This window comes from Pteropus vampyrus, unplaced genomic scaffold (assembly GCF_000151845.1).
Source record: "Pteropus vampyrus isolate Shadow unplaced genomic scaffold, Pvam_2.0 Scaffold36, whole genome shotgun sequence".
NCBI classification, from domain to species: Eukaryota; Metazoa; Chordata; class Mammalia; order Chiroptera; family Pteropodidae; genus Pteropus; species Pteropus vampyrus.
The window spans coordinates 9,960,789-9,978,605 of record NW_011888817.1 but is presented as its reverse complement, the minus strand read 5'-3'; the positions used below and the strand labels follow the sequence as shown (position 1 = coordinate 9,978,605).

At 44.0% G+C, this 17,817-nt stretch overlaps 1 long non-coding RNA gene across 2 annotated transcripts in view; it reads right to left on the bottom strand.

Annotated features, from left to right (window-relative positions):
• Positions 1-8,043: 8,043 nt before the first annotated feature.
• The window catches only part of LOC111738204, an 82,791-nt gene continuing 73,017 nt past the window's right edge, over positions 8,044-17,817 (bottom strand). The window contains exons 1-3 of one of the 2 annotated variants that reach the window (XR_002779765.1): positions 16,577-16,590; positions 8,726-8,935; positions 8,044-8,211 (exon numbers count right to left, since the gene is read on the bottom strand). This is a non-coding gene — a long non-coding RNA (uncharacterized LOC111738204). Of the gene's footprint in view, positions 8,212-8,725; positions 8,936-16,576; positions 16,591-17,817 lie in introns of those variants that run through there. The other variant, XR_002779764.1, reaches the window with a different exon arrangement.

The window sequence follows — 17,817 nt, the reverse complement described above, 5'->3', positions numbered from 1 at the left end:
ATCCTTTTTTTCTGGCTACTCAGAATTCCTTTTAATAACAAAAATAACTAACATTTGTTGAGAACATACTATGTGCCAGACATCTGCTCTCTTTTCCCCCTAATGACCCAGGTTTGTGTGCTTTCCCCGCCAAATTCTCCAGATGGAGAACTGTGGTCCAAGGAGGTCAGTGGCCTCTCCAAGGTCGCCGGGGTAGTTAGTTTCTTTCTGTGTAAAAGGTGAGAATGTCTTAGTTATTACTTCCTCATTTGGGTTTCCGGGAACAGTTGGGGTTTGACTGTGAGTTCCTTTGTTGTTATTGCCTCTGTGGCTTTGGTGTTTTAGGTGTAATTCCCAGACAGCCCTGAGTAAAGGATGCCCTTGCTTCCTGTTATGTCAAACATCACAAGAAGAGACAAAAGAGTCTAAAACAAAGGCTACGGGATGAGGACGTATTTTCACTGATACGTAGAACAAATGGGAACCCAGCCAGGGACAGCTGGGCAGAAAGAGCTCCCTACAGTCCTGCAGCCATAGTAGCCCTTCTGGGGAAGTGAAGGAGGCCAGGCCAAGAGTAGCCTGATGTCTTCTCGAGATTCTTTTTGTGAAGAGGAACAGAAACCAACTCAGGCTCAGCCAGGAACAATATGTTAGGAGGATGTGGGGGTAAATCAGCGGGACCTGGGGAAGGACTAAAGCCAGGGGTGGAGCCGTCAGAGACCTGCCAGTAGCTCCTCTCTCTCCTACCTCTGCTTCAACTCCCCCTGCCCCCATCTCCTGTGGCCATCTCTGCTTCCATGTTCTCATGGCCAACGATGGCCACCTCATCCCAAGGGCAACTGGGTCAGCTTTGGAGGGTGCAGAAGCTCCATCCCTTCCCACTCTAGTCTTTTTCCCTTCCCACCCCTGCCACCACCCACCACATGTGCTCCTGGTCCCTTCTTCCCTGCTGGCTCTGATGCTCTTTTGCCACCCCTGGCGGAGGGCGGGGCGGGGGGTTGCGGCCAGGGCCAGGAGTCTGCTGACGGAGCTCGGAGGGAAGTAGAAGCCAGCATATTCCTTCCTTGGGGACTTCTGAGAAATCCCTTTCCATATGGTTCCCCGTCTGTGCTGTGACCTTGCTGGGATGCTCTGCTTGGGGATCAGTGGATTTCTCCACAGTTCTGGAAGAGAGAAGCAAAATGTTCTCTTGCTCAGGGCAGCAACAAAGCACACCGCTGTTAGATTCCTGAAGAGAGCTCGCAGTTTGGGCTGTTAGGAGCCATCCGGTTCTGGTTTCTCGGTGTCCCCTTTCCTTTCTGCCTGCAGATTCATTATTTGGACAGTCTCCTTTTTAGACATTATGAACAAGGCCTGTGAGACTTTCTGTTCCCTCATTCATGCCACAGCTATTCTGAGCTGGGCACAGGAGGCTCATGATAGGTGGGGGTGACAAACCCATGGAAAGAGGAGGAACCCAAACATCCTCTTGTTTCTCCTGCTGGCAGGCCACACTTCCCTTTAATGCAGGTGCACCAATGATCGGAACGCTCAGTCTCTAAGACTTCAGGAAATCCTCGTACCAGGTTTCCTTTCCCAAGGATCTCTGAGAATTCTTACATGTTGTACTTGTTTGTTGTGGTTGTCACTTGTCATCTCTATCTGCCCCACTGGACCCCTGCTCTGGACCCTGGCATGGCCTGCCCTCCCCAGGCTCCTGCTTCCCACACAACTTTGCCTAATGTGGGTATGTTCCCAGGGAACCCCAAGCTCCTGTCTCTCTTCTGCACTCTCTCTAGATGATCTCTTAGGTCATGGCTTTTAAATACCATCTGTCTGCCACTGACTTCACAAACCTATATCACCACCAATGACTTCTCCCCCGAGCTCCCATCCCGAATCGGCCCACTTCTTTCTCTCTCCATCAGTCGGCTCCTAGGTCACGTGGCAATGGTATCCTGACTTGCCTCTCTGCTTCCGCCCTTGCCCCGCTGCAATCCATTCCCACACAGCAACCAGAGTGAGCTTTTAAAACTACAAATGTTTAAAAATATCACTCTCCTGCTTAAGCCTTTCAATGGCTTCCTGTCACATTTAGAATAAAAACTTAATTTCTTACTCTGACCTACAATGCCTTGCCTAAGTTGGTCTCCACCTGCCTCTCTGCTATTATCAAATATCAGCCATACCTCATTCTCTTTCTTTCTCTCTCTCTCTCTCCCTTCTCACACTCTCTAAGCCACACTTGGCCTTCTTTATGTTCACCAGAAGGACCAGGTCCACCACCACCCACCTTTGCAATAGCTGTTCCCTTTGCCTGGCAAGCTCTAACTGGCCTTTGAAGGCCGTGTGTGTGTGTGTGTGTGTGTGTGTGTGTGTGTGTGTGTGTGTTTGGGGAGGTTGTTTGTTTTGTAGATATGTGTGTGTCTATTTTTATTAATCATGAGTTAATGTGCTACAGAACTAATGGCTTTGCCTGACAGAACTCTTTGCTTGAGAGAAAACAATTCTCCAAGGCCATTTAGAGGTTTTCTCTCATCCTTTTTTCTTAGCAGATAACATGATTTTGAACCTAAAAAAAAAAAAAATCTTTGAAGTCTTTCTAACAACAACAACAACAAAACATCACTTGATAAGAAGAAGAAGTAAGAAGAAGAAGAAGGAGAAGGGGGTGGGGGAAAAGGAGAAGAAGAAGAAGAAGAAAACTAAATAGAATTTAAGACTAAATCATTAAATGAGATTAAAGAGGATAATTTTGAAATAATAAAAGCTATATTACCAGAGCAACAAAACACACAAACCATGGCTTCTAAAAAGATAAGTCGTCAAAATCACAATGACAGTTTTCATTTATTCACCCAACAAATGATAACCTACTGGTGCAGGCATTATTCTAAGTCGCAGGGAATAAGCAGTGAACAAAACATATAGAATCTCTGAGACGTGTCTCTAACTTCTAATAGGAGGAAAAAGACAATTTTTAAAGTAAATATATAATATTTATTATAATAATGAGTTCTATGGAGAAAAATAAAGCAATGAATGGAATTGGTGAAAACCAGGGGTAGGGATGGAATTTCAATTTTAAGTAGCGTGGTCCAGGAAGACCTCTCTAATGAGGTGACATTTGAGCAAAAGCCTGAAGAACACGAGAAAGAACCATGCAGCTCTCTGTAGAAGAGCATTCCAGGCGAAAGGAAGAGCAAGTGCAAAGGCCCTGAGGTGAGAGTGTGCCTGGCCTATTAGAAGAAAAGCCAGGAAGCTAGAATGGCTGGAGTAGAACGAGCCATGTGACCCAGAATCTGACTTGATCTATATATGAATGCACAGATTTCTTCCTTTCTGATTTGCCAATACCTCTTCTGTTTCAGGAACTCTTTTCTCCCGGTTTACTGAGAAAACAGAGCCATTGGGCAGGAATGGCTTTACTCTCCACCCCACCCTATACCCACAAATATAACCACTTCATTCATCCTCACTACCTTCCTCTCATCTTGGAAGAAATATATCTCTTTCTGTTCCAGGCTCTTTGCTGCATCTGTGCTCTTGGTCCCTGATCATTGTCTGTTCTGAGAGTTATCTTTAGTACAGGGTGCTAACTCCTCTTTCCCACCTCTTCAAACTCTCTCTACTAAAATAATTCTCTTTTCCTGTAAACATTCTCAAAGTCTCCCAACTTTCAAAAAAAATCTTTTTTTCTAGATTTGGCTATTTCTGCCTCTCTTTCCTTCCCTTCTCTAAGTAACTCAAAAGTGTTGTCTTACACTTCCGGCTTCATATCCTCACTCCTAATCCTCAACCCACTGCAATTTGGCTAGAAAAACTTTTTAAATGCCAAATCTAGTGGACACCTTTTGTCCTCATCTTAGTGGACTTCCCTATTCCATCTAACTACTTAGAACCACTTGAGTCCTCCATCTCTTCCACCAAGGCAGGGAACCTGAAGCAGAGACTTTGAATTGCTCACAGTGAGCTCCTTTCCCTCTTTCTTTCTTTTTTTTTTTTTAACATACTCCAGAGTTATAACAGAAAACATGTTTGCCCAGCTGGACTCTACGTTCCCCCGCCTTCCCTACAGGTAGATGTGGCACTATGAGTTCTTGCCAATAAGATGTGAGCAGAAGTGATGTGGCAACTTCTTGGTCTTACCTGTGGTGCTATGGACCCAGAAATAGGAGCCACCTTTTAAGACAGTAGCATCAGCCCACCTACCTGGAACACAGACAACTCCTTGGAATAGAGCTAATCCTGCCAGCCATGGATTACTCTCATATGAGAGAAAATAAACTTATATCTCATTTAAGCTGTTGTATTTTGGAACTCTGTTATAGCAGCTTAGCTTGTACTCTAAGTGACATAGCATTGACTTGAGAGCCGGCAATCCACTGACCTTTAAAAAACCTACCCCACCTTCAATCTAATTTTGGTCCTCTTGTTAGACTCCCTTAGTACTTGTACTTCTTCAAAGCACATATCACAACTTATGATTAAATAAATTTTTTGTATAACCTGGTGGTCACTACTGATGGCCTTCCCAACAACTATCTCCCCTCCCTTCTTTTTTATCTAATGGGATCCATTCAGATATTCAAGTCTTCCTCATTCAGACTCATTTTACATAAAAAGATGAGCTTAAGCTGATCAGGTTCTCTCGCTTAGATTTTGAACTAAGAAACAAATAATTAGCCACTTAGCAAAAGAATCTTAGATGGAAAGTTCACAATGTAGTGAGAGCCAGTGAGGCTACAATGGACCACGTTGCAAACCACTGGGAAGCCAAAACAAAGAATGAGACAGACCAGGAGATAGGAAAGATGCAGGTATATGAGGTTCAAGCAGATTGCACCAATGATGATCTTTACATCATGTCTGCTGAGGACCTGTAGCCAGCTGGATCCAGGATTATCTCCCAGTTCCAGTCTCTGCTCTTGGCTTTCCATAGACAGCATCTACAATTATCCCTAAAATACACCCTCTTTTCCCTGGAATAGCAAGAGGGTTTCTCAAAATCAAGCAGGCCTGGATAAAACAGTAACTTTGGGCAAGCTTATTCCACAAATATTTTTAGAACACCAATTTTGTCCTAGGCCCTCTTATATGCACTAGCATACAAGGGAGAACAGGAAGGACTCCCTAAGCATCTCCCTGAGAAGCAAATTTAACTATATCACTCCTCTACCTGTTTCTAATTCTTTAGTGGCTTCTAATTGACTTCAGAATAAAGTTTATGGTTTACAAGGCAACCTTGCACGATCCAGCCTCTGTCTATTTTTTGAACTTCAATTCTCGGTTACTTCATCCCTCCCTTCACTTTCAACACATATCAAATCACTTCCAGTTTTCCAAATGTGCTGCTGCTCTCATACTTGCAGGCCTTTGAGCACACTCTTCCATTTATTTGAATGTGATGAGCAAATGTGGTAAGAAGCAAGGACGAGGGTGGCGATGCTGATGATAACGCTGCCACTTAGCGAGCATTTAGATACATGCTTTATATATGTTATACTTAATCTTCATAACAGTGTCACAAGATAGGTTCTGTTTTCTCCATTTTACAGACGAGAAAACTGAGGCTTCAGAAGTTCAGTAACTTGCTTCATATCACACAAGATGTGGCAGAGCCTATTGAATTCAAGCCTCTGAAGAACAGGATGTCTAGGCCTTCTGTTTCTTGGCATTCTTTAGAACTCATCTTTTGAAGGCAGACAAACTTGAGTTTGAATTCGGGGCTCCATCACTTCCTCAGTAGGTGGCCTGAAACAAATCATTCAGTCTCACTGAGCCTCAGTTTCCTCATCTGTAAAATGAGGTCAGCAATGGAACCTACTTTGGGGGTAATTGTGAAGTTAAAAAGAAAGAATGCACATAATCGCTTGGCATAGTACCTGGCCCAGTGCATTCAGTGAAGGATACTGTTGTTTCATTATCATCAGTATTACCTTCTTCACTTAGGCAAATAGCTCTCTCTCTTCTTCGCCCTGTCCAGATTAGAGCTCTGCATCTTATCAATGACACAACCCAAGAGCTGCTTCTCCACAGGGCCTCTTGGGGCCAGGCCTGCACGAGTCTGTGGAAGGAAGCTTGGGCAGGCAGGGGAATGGCCTGTAATTGATCCCAGTTAGAGCTGGGCAGGCTCTGTCCTCCTCAGCTGGGGCCTCAGGAAGCAGGGCGCTGCCTGATTTATGTCCCCGCTGCACCGAGAATGACCTGGTGCCCTCTCTACGTGTTCCAGCATCAGACAAGGCCATAAAACGGAATTGGTGCTACACGTTTGTTCTTCTCAGGGCCAACTTGTACCCTGTTGCACCCAGTTTAGGTCAATCCGCTGCAGGAAACTCCCTGGGAAAGGTTGGTGTGTGTGGCCACCCTGTGCGGTCAGGCTGCTGGGTGTTCAGGGATGGTGTACAGAAGGAAAATCACAGTCTCATGTGCTCTCGAGCTTCAGAGACCATTTACTGTAAATGATCTCAACCACATCCTGAACCTGGAGCTCCCCCCAGCCTCAGGCCCAGCTATCCAACTGCCTCCTGTTTGCTTCCTCCCACATGTCCCACAGGCCTCCGTCTGAACTCATGGTGTTCACCTCCCAGCTTGTTCTTCTCCCCTCACTGGTTGGCTCCACACCCAGGCCGAGAAAACTACTTCCTCTCTGGTCTGGTGCATCTTTGCACACCTCCTTCAGAGCTCTGACCACCATGTTTTGTAATTAAGACAATTTACTACCAGTTTGACCATTATCTGTATTTCTGTCTGTCTCCTTCAATGAACTGTGAACTCCTACAGACAAAAGACTGGACTCGATTCATCTCTGCGCCCCCAGTGCCTAGAGCAGAGTCTGGTACAGAGGACATGCCATAAACCTTTGATGAATACATGAATGGGTGGATGAATTAATGAATGAATGAACAAATAAATGAACATAGATGGATGTCTTTCAAAGTTTTTTAAATAAAGAACAGGACTTCTTGAGAGAGACTCCTAAAGTTCCACTGAGAAAAGTGAAATTAGATAGCATGTTAGAGCCTTATTTATTGTATACTCTGAGCTCTTTCATACATAGATAGCTGAGGTCCAGAGAGGTTAAATAACTTTCTGAAGTTGAACAGTGATTCAGTGGCAGAGCCCCTGGACTAGCCCTCAAACCTCCCAACTTTACAGTCTGCAGTCTCGTCCTCTCTTTCTGTAGGGTGAGCCTAAATGAGCTCTTCCCAGACTCCTGAGCTTGGCTTCCAAAAATACTCTCTAGAAGGCAGAGAGTATTCCTGACTATCTACAAGGTTTTATTAACAATAATGTGATTCATAGCAGAAAAATTGACTGAGCTTCTCAGAAATTTCCAGTTCTAAGAGCAAGTATAGGAATATATGACTGTGTGGCCCTTACTCACTCTAAGCTTCAGTTTCCTCATCTGCAAATGGGAGTAATAATAGCACCTATCCTGACATGATGTATGTTTTTTCTCTTTAGGCTCTTGTGATAGGTTGTATTATTATCTGCAACCATTTGCTGGATTCTCGGGAAAAAGTTCCCCCATCTCTGCCCATTGCAATAAGAGTTAGTGCATTTGGGGCCAGGAGGAGGAGTACACCTCTCTGCCTCCTTGGTGTCAGCATAGGCCATTGTTTTCTTTTGGTGAATGGAATGTAAATAGAAGTGACATATGTCACATCCAGCAGAAGCTTTAAGACCCATTACTAGGGTTCAATCAGGGCATTTTTCCTTCCACCGCTAGACTGACATGAGGGCTGCTCCTTCAGTCTGAGACACAGATTGCGAAGACATAGAGCAGCATCTCGAATGACCTGCAGCTATCATATCACTGAAGTGAAAAATAAACCTTTATTGTTGACAGCCATTGAGATCATGGGGTAATTTCTGCTGCATAACCTACCCTACGCTAACTAATAATCTTTTGCTTATAATATAGACAGACTCATTTGGGACAACTTAAAAGGGAGGATGGGCTTTGTGGTAAGGATATCCACAAAATGCATAAAATCCCAGATGGTCCTAGGGCTAAGTATTAGTTAGTGGTCAGGGTAAAGTGTCATAATAAAGAGACTCCAAAATAAAAATCTTAAAAAGGATACACATTTACTTTTCTCAGAAAACAGTACAGAAGTAAGTGGCCGATCAGGGTTGTTAGGCAGCTCAGCTCCAGGAGGTTGCCCAAAGATCCAGGTCCCTTCCAACTTGCTGCTTCTGCTTTCTTCTATGGTATTACCCTCATCTGCACCGTGTCTATATTCCAGCCTGCAGGAGAGAGAGAAGAGGGACAACCAGTGTTCCTTTTAAGAATGTACAGAGAAGTTGCCTACACCACTCACAGTCCATTGACAAGATCTTACTTATATGGCCAGAACTAATTTAAGGAGGCTGGGAAAGTAGTTTCTAGCCAGGTGACCACGTGCCCTGATGAAATGCAAAGGGAGCTTCCTATTAGTAAACAGAAGACAGAGATGATTCGGAGGTGGCATATAGAGGCTCATGAGAGCCAATTGCATGTATTTTCCCCCCAATTCCAGATTGATCGACATGATTTGAAATCAGCCTTAGTGAGAGTATTCACACCACAGAAACTGGCGAATATTATAAATCTGGATTCCCTCATTCCCCCATCACAACTGGCTGGAGAGCCAGTTGTTAAACATTGACCAGCACTGAGGGTAATAGATACTGGGAAGCAATTAGCAGTCTGCCACAGTCAGGCCATGTTTTCTTGGTGTTTCTACTGCCTTCACCTCTCATTCTTGGGAGGCTTTCTCACCTTCTGCTTTTCAAGAAGTTCTCCTTGGTTCAAATCCATCAGTGCAGTTCATCTGTTCTTGCTCTAGATTTCCTGCCCTAGGGCCGAGTGCCCACGCTTGGCTACTCAGCTATGTCCGGAGGTGGTAGAGCTGGATGGGGGATCACGCACAAAGCTGCCTTCAGAGGGGCTGTGAGCAGGACTGGCACCAGAGGCAGACCCTGTGTGTACCTAAGGAGTGAAAGTTCTTTTTCCATCCCTTTCATAGAGCTTAGTTTGTAGGAGACTCTCCTTATGCAGTTTTTCTAATATTTCTTTAATTTTTTTTTTTATTGTGGTAAAATACACACAACATAAAATTCACCATCTTAACCATTTTTAAGTGTACCATGCAGCAGTACCAAATACATTCATCATGCTAAATCTCTAAATCTCTAATATTCTTTTTGTACCTCTTGTGATTAGATGACACAGTTTGGTGATAGATGTACTTGCTGAGGTGTCAGAAAGACTCCGGCAGAGGCACAGCTATGCCCTATATCACAAAGGTAGTATTTTGGGGTATAGACAGGACAGCAATGATTTGCAGGAGACCTGTGGTCCACACCCAAGGATCTAGTATAGGTGGCTGGATGAAAGAGGGCAAGACAATCCAGGAGGAAAGAAAGAACACAGACTTCAAAGTCAGACAGAAACCAGAACCCAGCCCTTTCCCTCGGTGACCATGGACAAGTTCACTTCACACTATGTTCTTCATAAACGCTGTGCCTTCTGTGCCTGAACAGTTCCTCCCCCTCTTTGTCTGATTGATGCCTTAAGTTCTTCGAGGCCTCCCATCTAAAAATGGGTCTCTGCATGATTTACTCTCACGGCACCCTGCTCTTTCTTTTTGTAGCACTAGTCAGCTTTTTATTATATATTTATCTACTTACCTCCCGATTTTTCATGTTTCTGCACTAATCTGTACACTCCATGTTTGTTTTATTCAGCATTGTATCTTCACACTGAGCCCAGGCCTGGCACAAAGATGCAATCCAATAAAAATTAGTTAAATGAATGAATGAATGGATGAATGAATGAGTAAAAGAATAAATTAAGTTAGTTAACTTCTCTAAACCTTAACTGTAAACAGGAGGGTGTTTAAAATATCTAACAGGTGAGGCAGGGGCAGGAACAAATCAAAAAACATGCCAGATGTTCAAGCCAAAGTTTCAGAGCAGTGAGTGTGCTGGAGATCCCTGCTGTGCCAGGTATTAACCTTCTAGTTGCTGGATGGTACAGAGATCTGGGGGATCCCAGGGAAGAAAGTGGGGAGAAGGGAACCTGGATGGGCACTTAGGGGACTTGATGCAGCAATCGGTTATGTATGTGTATGTATATATACATAACGCACACACATACACACACACATACACACACACACACACATATATTTAATGTATATATATTAACAAGCATTTGAAGTTTTACTGGTACAAATCAGCTAAATGTCATCCCTGTCTATAAAATGGAAGAACCGATACCTCACTGATCAAAAGGAATGCTAGGGAAGTGACATCGATCAGCTCCGTGACATGAAGTAAAGAAAACACCAGAAGCTTAGAAAATGCTAGGGCAGAAATAGCTGTACTTCACCTTCTTGCTCCTCAACCCAACCCCCATCCCCAGGAGACAGAGTCAAGTCCTAATAACCAGGTCCAGCTGCGTGAGGGGAATCTCGTTCAATTTGGAAAGGCTGTCAGTGTCTGAGGAATTGTGAATATAAAAGAACAGAACAGGACCGGGTGGTGGAAGAGACTGTGGGTCTCCAGGAGATTCCTCCTTAACTGACGGAAACTTAGAAATAGGGGTCCCTCCCACCAAAGGCTTGGCCTGGTCCCATACTAGTGTTCAAGACCCTAGGCCCTTTTTTCCTCTCTGTGTTTCTAAATTTCTCTGATTCAAAAGCTCATTCATAGTAGGAGCAGAGGCTTCAGAGCTAAGAGCTAGGGATCTTTGACCTCAGGACTCCAGATCAAGACACTTGAATTTGCTTCTCCCTTGAGAAGTCCTTGGGAATGGACCCCTTGAGCATGGGAGAATCAGTTGCTGGGGGTCCAGCTTGCTTTCTAGGCACCAGCTAAAAAATGAGAGATCCCCTACCTCTGATTTCAACACAAAGAGGAATTTGCTAAAAAGAATCCAAGGCTGGGGACAGCAATCTCAGTAATTTCAGCTCCCTGCGAAATCTAAAACTGGCTTGGCTTTGCTTTCTCACTGCAGACTGACTGGCTCTTTTTCCTGGTATGCTTGGTAGAACGTGTCCACCACCAACAGCTCCTTCGTTTATTTCATCTCAGTTCAACCGAGCAGCCAGAGTCAGACAGCAAGGCTTTAGCTCCGTCCAGTCCACGGTACTGGAGATGAGATGTGACTGGCTCACCTTGGTTCAGGTGTCTGCCCCAACGAATCATCTGTAGCCTGGGGTGAGGAGTGAAATCAAGGGTGTGTTTGGCTTTTCTTCTCCCAAACCTGTGGATGGGGAGGTGGAGTGGGGGAAGAGGGGAAATCACCTCTAGAACAGGGATACTGGGCAGGCAGTAGACAGAAAATATCTCCTACCTGTGATTTGTCCAATGTCACTCAGCTAGAAAGTGGCACACCAAGTCCAAAGGACTCCTACAGTCTTTCCATTTTGTTCCATTTCAGGATCATGAAATTGTGTTCATTGTGTCTGAGGAACACCAGAGGTGAAGCTCAGAGCTTCAGACTCCAATGAGAATTTGGAGAGCTGATGGCAGTGAGTAGAATAGTGTTTCCCAATTCTAGCCTCCTTGCTAGACTATAATGTGAAGAGGACTGTGTGTGTCTAGCATGGGTCCTGGTTGGTAGGAGTACTTGGTAATTATTGAATGAATGAATGAATGTGCTTCTAAATCACTTATAGAGCTTGGTAAAAAGAAAGATAATAATAGTAACATTTACTGAGTGCTTAGTATTCTAAGACTTTGCGTGTATTAAATCACTAATCATCTTGTCAAATCAATGAGCCAAATATTACTATTTCTTTTTATAAGTAATATACTGAGGCATAGAAAGGTTAAGAAATTTGCCTAAGTTCATTGGGTTACTGGCAGAACTAATGCAAATCTAAGCAGCCTGGCTCCAGGGCCTTCACACTCATTGTACCATACAGCCTCTCAAGATGTTAGCAGCCCACCCCAGACTTAGAGTATTGGAATCTCTGGGGGTGGGACCTGGGAATCTGTATTTGAACAAGTTGCACAGGTGATTCTGATGCACAGCCAGAATTAGACCTAAAACTGTGAATCTAAAAATTAGCAGTAAGCCTGGGGCCATGCAACTAAAACAAATAAGGCTGCTTCCAGGATTTTAAAGCTTATCAGATAGTGTGAACACACGGCCTGCCGAATAATGTTGACTGTATCCACTTTGTCAGGAGGGAACCCAGACCCAGATCAACAAAGAACCCTCTAGGGATCTTAGAGCAGAAAGTCAGCCCAGGAGACCTGCCTATGACATGTTTTCCTAAGGTGCTCCAGCCTCAGGCTACTATCATCAGGAGAGCTGGGACAGACCATGTACCTGCCTAGTTCCTGGACTTTGATCTCCCATCTGACCTCCATCTCACCCCCGCTCTGATCTGACAACTCCTGCTGGGTTGACCCCATCTCTGACCCCAGCCTGCCCAGTTTTCAGCCTCACCACTCCAGGCCGATATCTCACATGATGACAGCGTAAGGCAGGACAATATTCATATTGGCCAGTGATAATGGGAGCAAGACACCATCTCTTGTAATGATGTAGTGACAAATGGACATGTCAAAAGAACTGTGACTTTCAGAGTGGAATTCAGGTATCTTAAACCAACTCTGCAACCATCACAGAGTGTGGATTTAGCAACAGTAAGAACTAAATAGCTTTTGGTACTAACTGGAGCAATGCTCTTTCATTCATTGAACAAATGGTCATTGAGAGCCAATTCCATGATGGTTTCTGTGTTAGCACTGGGGGCAAAAAAGATCGACAAGACATCATCTCTGCCCCTAGGGAGTCCCCTTATGCCCAGTTTTGCTGTGGTACCCAGAGAAGATGATGCTCTATAGATTAGCCAATGAACCGAACCAAAGAGAAGATCTGCAGGATTGAATTTTCAGATAGGAGATGATTCTAGCTTTGTCCAAGTTTCCAAAGTCCATCAAATACTGGATTGACCTATGGAAGCTTAGGGGAGCTGGTAATGAGGCTCAGAACACAAATACCTTAAAAAATAAATAAATAAAACCTAGATCTGTCTGTGCACCAGAGGTTCAGGCCCAGGCATTGGTAGCCTTCCTGGTAGGCATTAAAAGGGTTCAGGATTATGGCCTGGGATACCACATTTTGTTCCTGGCTATACTCTAATTTGATTTGTCATCTTGGACAATTCACATTCCTTCTCTGGATCTCAGTTTCCTCAAACCATTTCTCTCTGAATGTCCAGCTCCTCAAATAGTGTTTAATAAATGTTTGTCAAATGAATAAATGAACCTCTAAATTCTCTTCCAGCTCTGGTATTGTGAGTCTATGAGTTGGAGACATCTTTGAGGAAGAATTAAATTGGCCAAGAAGAAAAAGTTTAGTCCCACTCCTGAGAGGCCCTGGGTCACACTCCATTATGCAAATACAATCTGCCCCTTATGATCTACCTCTCTTTTCTCTTTATCCGCTTTCTTCATTTTCCATCTCCTCTGCATTCCCTTCTACCCCAAACATATTGTTGTGGGTTGAATTGTGTCTCCCAGAAAAGATAGGTTAAAGTCCTAACTTCCAGTACTCGCGAATGTGATATTATTTGGAAATAGGGTCTTTGTAGATATAATCAAGTTAAGATGAAGTCATACTGGATTAAGGTGGGCCCTACTCCAATAGGTCTCATGTCCTTATAAGAAGAGGAAAATTTGGACACAGACACACAGGAAGAATGCCATGTGATGATGGAGGCAGAGATTGGAGTGATGATGCCACAAGCCAAGAAATACCAAGAATTGCTGGCAACCACCAGAAGCTAAGAGAGAGGCACTGAACAGATTCTCCCTCTGAGCCCCCAAGAAGTAATCAACCCTACCAACACCTTAATTTTGGACTTATGGCCTCCTGAATTGTGAGAGAATAAATTTGTGTTGTTTTAAGCCACCCAGTTTTTGGCATTTTGTTACTAAAGCCCTAGGAAACTAATACAGTTGACCCTTGAACAATGCAGGAGTAGGGGCATTGACTACCCTCACAGATGAAAATCCACATATTACTTAAGTCAGCCCTACGCATATTGGGATTGCCAACAGACGATCAAAAATACAGTTGACCCTTGAACTTAGACATGGAAATAAGTGGACCCACACAGTCCAAACCTGAGTTGTTCGAGGGTCAGCTATATACCTATGCAAGGCCAATATTTGGAAATCATCCACTGATGCATGTTAACAGAGCCCTAAAAAGCACCAGTAGCCTTGACATCTCTCCAACTGTTCATTGAAAATGAGTCATCACTGTGCCTATTGTGGATCTCTGAAACCAAGAAGCCCGACTCCCCCATAGGGGAAGAAGGAAGGCCTTCCACATGATTATTTAGCAGGAAGAGATGCTAAAGGGTGGAGAGAAGGGTGGCTAGCTGCTTTTATTCCCCACTAGGGACAGCCCAAGAAAAAAAAAGAGACTTTCATCACTATAAGAGGGTGTCACAGTTATTTACTTTCACTCATTCAGTAAACATATGTGGAACATTTGTTGTGCTGGGCATTGCCGGATGCAAGTCAAGAGTATGTGTGTGTGGATGGGGGAAGAATGCTAAAGAAATATAGCAGACACTCCCTAAGTTCTATGAGCCAAGCGGGAATGGGAGGCCTGTGGCATGGTGGGTTATTAGTGTGGACTTTGGAATCAGAGTCCTGGCTCAAATCCTTGCTCCACCATTGACTTCCATTGTTACTTAATCTTACTGGGCCTTTGTCTTATTGTAAGTATTAAATAAGATGATGTATATAGCACAGGGCCAGAGTACGTGCTCATTAATGTTAGTTATTTTCATTATTGGAGAGCAAAGATGTTCACCAGAAACAGCTCAGTAAAGCAGCAAGGTGATTATGATCAAACAGGACCCCTGTCCAGTTCAGGCCCTCATCACCTCTTGCCAGACACTGATTGAATGCTTAGAACAGCTCCAGGAGGAAGTTAGTCTCATTTTACAAATAATGTAACTGTGGTTCAGGAATGTAAAATAACTTGGCCAAGCTCATACAACAAGGAACATGACAGAGTCAAGGCTCAAACTAGAGCTCCCAAGCATATAGTCTTCCTATTTTTGGGCAATGTTTATTTGCAGGTCAGAGGGGATGGGGGGCAGCATATGGTTGGGAGGGGGCCTAAAGCATTTCACTGAAGATTATGGTTCCCTCTATAAAAAGTACGTTATACTGGACTTAACGTTTATTTTGTTTAATTAGCAAATAAATGTATATCTAGTGCTGACTATAGAGTGTTCTAAGCACTTTATGTTAGTAAATCATATTCACAAGAGCCTATAAGGTAATAACTGTATTATTTCCTTTTTGCAGAGGTGGAAATCAAGACACAGAGAGGTTAAGCAACTTTTTCAAGGTCACACAGATAGTGAGTAGTGGAAGGAGGATTCACACTTGCTTCTTCAGCTCCTGAGACAATGCTCTTAACCACTGTTCTATATGGCATTATCTTTTGGGGCTGTGGTGGGTTGGCCATTGAAGTGTGTACATGGACGGAAAAAGGGAAGATTAATACCCCATACACAAGCCACCCTTTGGTGCTATTGCTGCAATAAGACCATGAGTAATTTGACCCTATAAAGAGAATGGCAGAATGGGGGCTGTTTAGCCCTGGGATTCTCTGAGTCAACAGCTTCTCATTCCTGACCCACTTCCTGAAAACACTTTGTGCCTCAGCTTTGGAAACTCTTTGAGCACAAAGAGCTCATTTCCTGTGGCCAGGAAGGACAGGATGAGTTCCTGATGACAGCTCATCTCCCTCATTAAGACGCCCATAAAAATGTTTCAAGGAGCCTGACTTATGGTTCCGCTGTTTGTCAGGATCCCCTCTGCAAGGAGCCATTCTGGTAATTTGGTGTGAGGAGATGTGCAGGGAAAACCAACTCCTTTGAGTCCAGGAATTATAAATGATCCTAAGAAGAGCGAATGTCATTTAGAGAGATAACAAGTCTTCATCAGCACAACAGACTGTTTCATATGCCACGAGGGATGGGAGGCAACTTCAGAATTCCAAAGCCAGCTAGGAAAATTGAGAGATTCTGTACATGTGGGTTGTCTGTTCTTATGATAGCTCCCAGGTCAGTAACAGCTAATAATTACGGTGGTTTTACCAGTGCTTATACTAAATGCTTTTTATACATTAAATGATTTAATTCTCACACCCATTCCTATCCTATTTTACAAATGAGGAAATTGAGGCAAAGAGAGGTTAACGTGCCCAAGATCACACATTAGTGAGTAGTCAGGTCAGGATTTTAACCCAAGCAGGTATGCCTTTTTTGTACTCTTGAACACCAGTCAGAGCTTAAGAGGAAATAGGGTTTTAAGTCAGCCCGGTAAGGTAAAATGTACATATGTTCAAATTATCTTTAATAATCCCTTAAAATACCTTTAAAATTTAGTATATTTGATTTGAGGCATATAGCCTTGTCCAATAACTAGTTAGAGAACCACTGAGCTAAACTAAAGGAAAAAGCAAAAGGAAAGTCTATATGTAAATGTTTATGCTTTCAACTACTCTGCCTTTAGGTGAACTATGAAATCCCTAGGGGTCAAACAAAGAGGCAGAGAATTATAGAATGTCTTTACCCACCTGCAGGGGTGGCTCTATTCTCTTTTTAATAGTTAGACTTCATGACCTTCACACATATCACTTGTCACATGATATTTTGCTGCATTGAGAGAAAACATAGTCACATCCTAAGAGAAGAGAAACTTCTGGTATAAAAGTGATTCTAAATTCCAAGCCTAAATTAAGTCAACCTGGTACGATGAGATGCCGTGAGACTAGCTCTGGAGCCAGATAAATCTGGATTTGAACCCTAAATTTGCTTCTTACTAGCTGTGTAATCTTGGACAATTTGCTTAACTTCTCAAAGCTTTGGTTTCTTAATCTGTAAAATAATCATAGCAATATTGCATGTTGAGAAGATTGATTTTTTTAAGTTTATAAAGTAGCGAGCTTGAGTACAAAGCATAGTTATTAAGCACTAGCTATTTGATCCAAGGCAGGTCACGTCCTGTCTCTGAGCCTCATTTCTCCTCATCTGTAATGCTGTTCTGCCTACTACCTCAAAGATCATTGTAAAGAAACACTACAAAGTTTGTATGAGAATTTTCTCAGCTGCTTGCTACACCTGGGATTATGAGGCAGTACTAGGAGACCCCTGTTGGAGAAAATAACTCAGGAGACTCTGGGCCTAAAGTCATAAATGGGCTCAGATTTCCATTTTTGTCATTTGTCATCTGAGTCTCATCTTTCACTTCTATTAAATGGGGTTCACAGTACTTTCATCACAGGGTTACCCCGAGAACCATATTCTGCAGAAAAGTGTTAGGCACGTGGTAAATACTCAAAAAATGTTTGCTGATCTGAATCTCTCTGAGATGAGCCTAATTCAGTCCCTCTCCTACTACAAGACGGAAAAGCGCACGAGTTTGTCGGCGCGGAGCTCAGGTAGGGGAGATGCTCCCGGGTCCACTAGACTCCAGTGCTTCCCTACTTCCCTGCTCGCCCAGCCGTTGCCATGGCCACCGGTTCAGGCCCAGAGCAGCACCTAGGCGTGTTCAGCCGAATCCCCGCCTTTCCAGAGTGACCATTGGCTGGAGAGACCACGTGATGCTCACTGGTATGCTAATATATGGTAATCGCTCCACGCCCCTCCTCCCCAGGCTGTGTCCGAGTAGCCAGCAGAGTGCGCGGCGCCGAGCCGAGGGGGCGGGCTGAGGGGCGGCCCCCGGGAGAGAGCGGCCAGGTGGAGGAGGAGCGCGAACGCGACCGCAGGTAACGGGCGGGCGCGTGCGCGCTGGGGCCGGCTCGTGGCGGACGGGCAG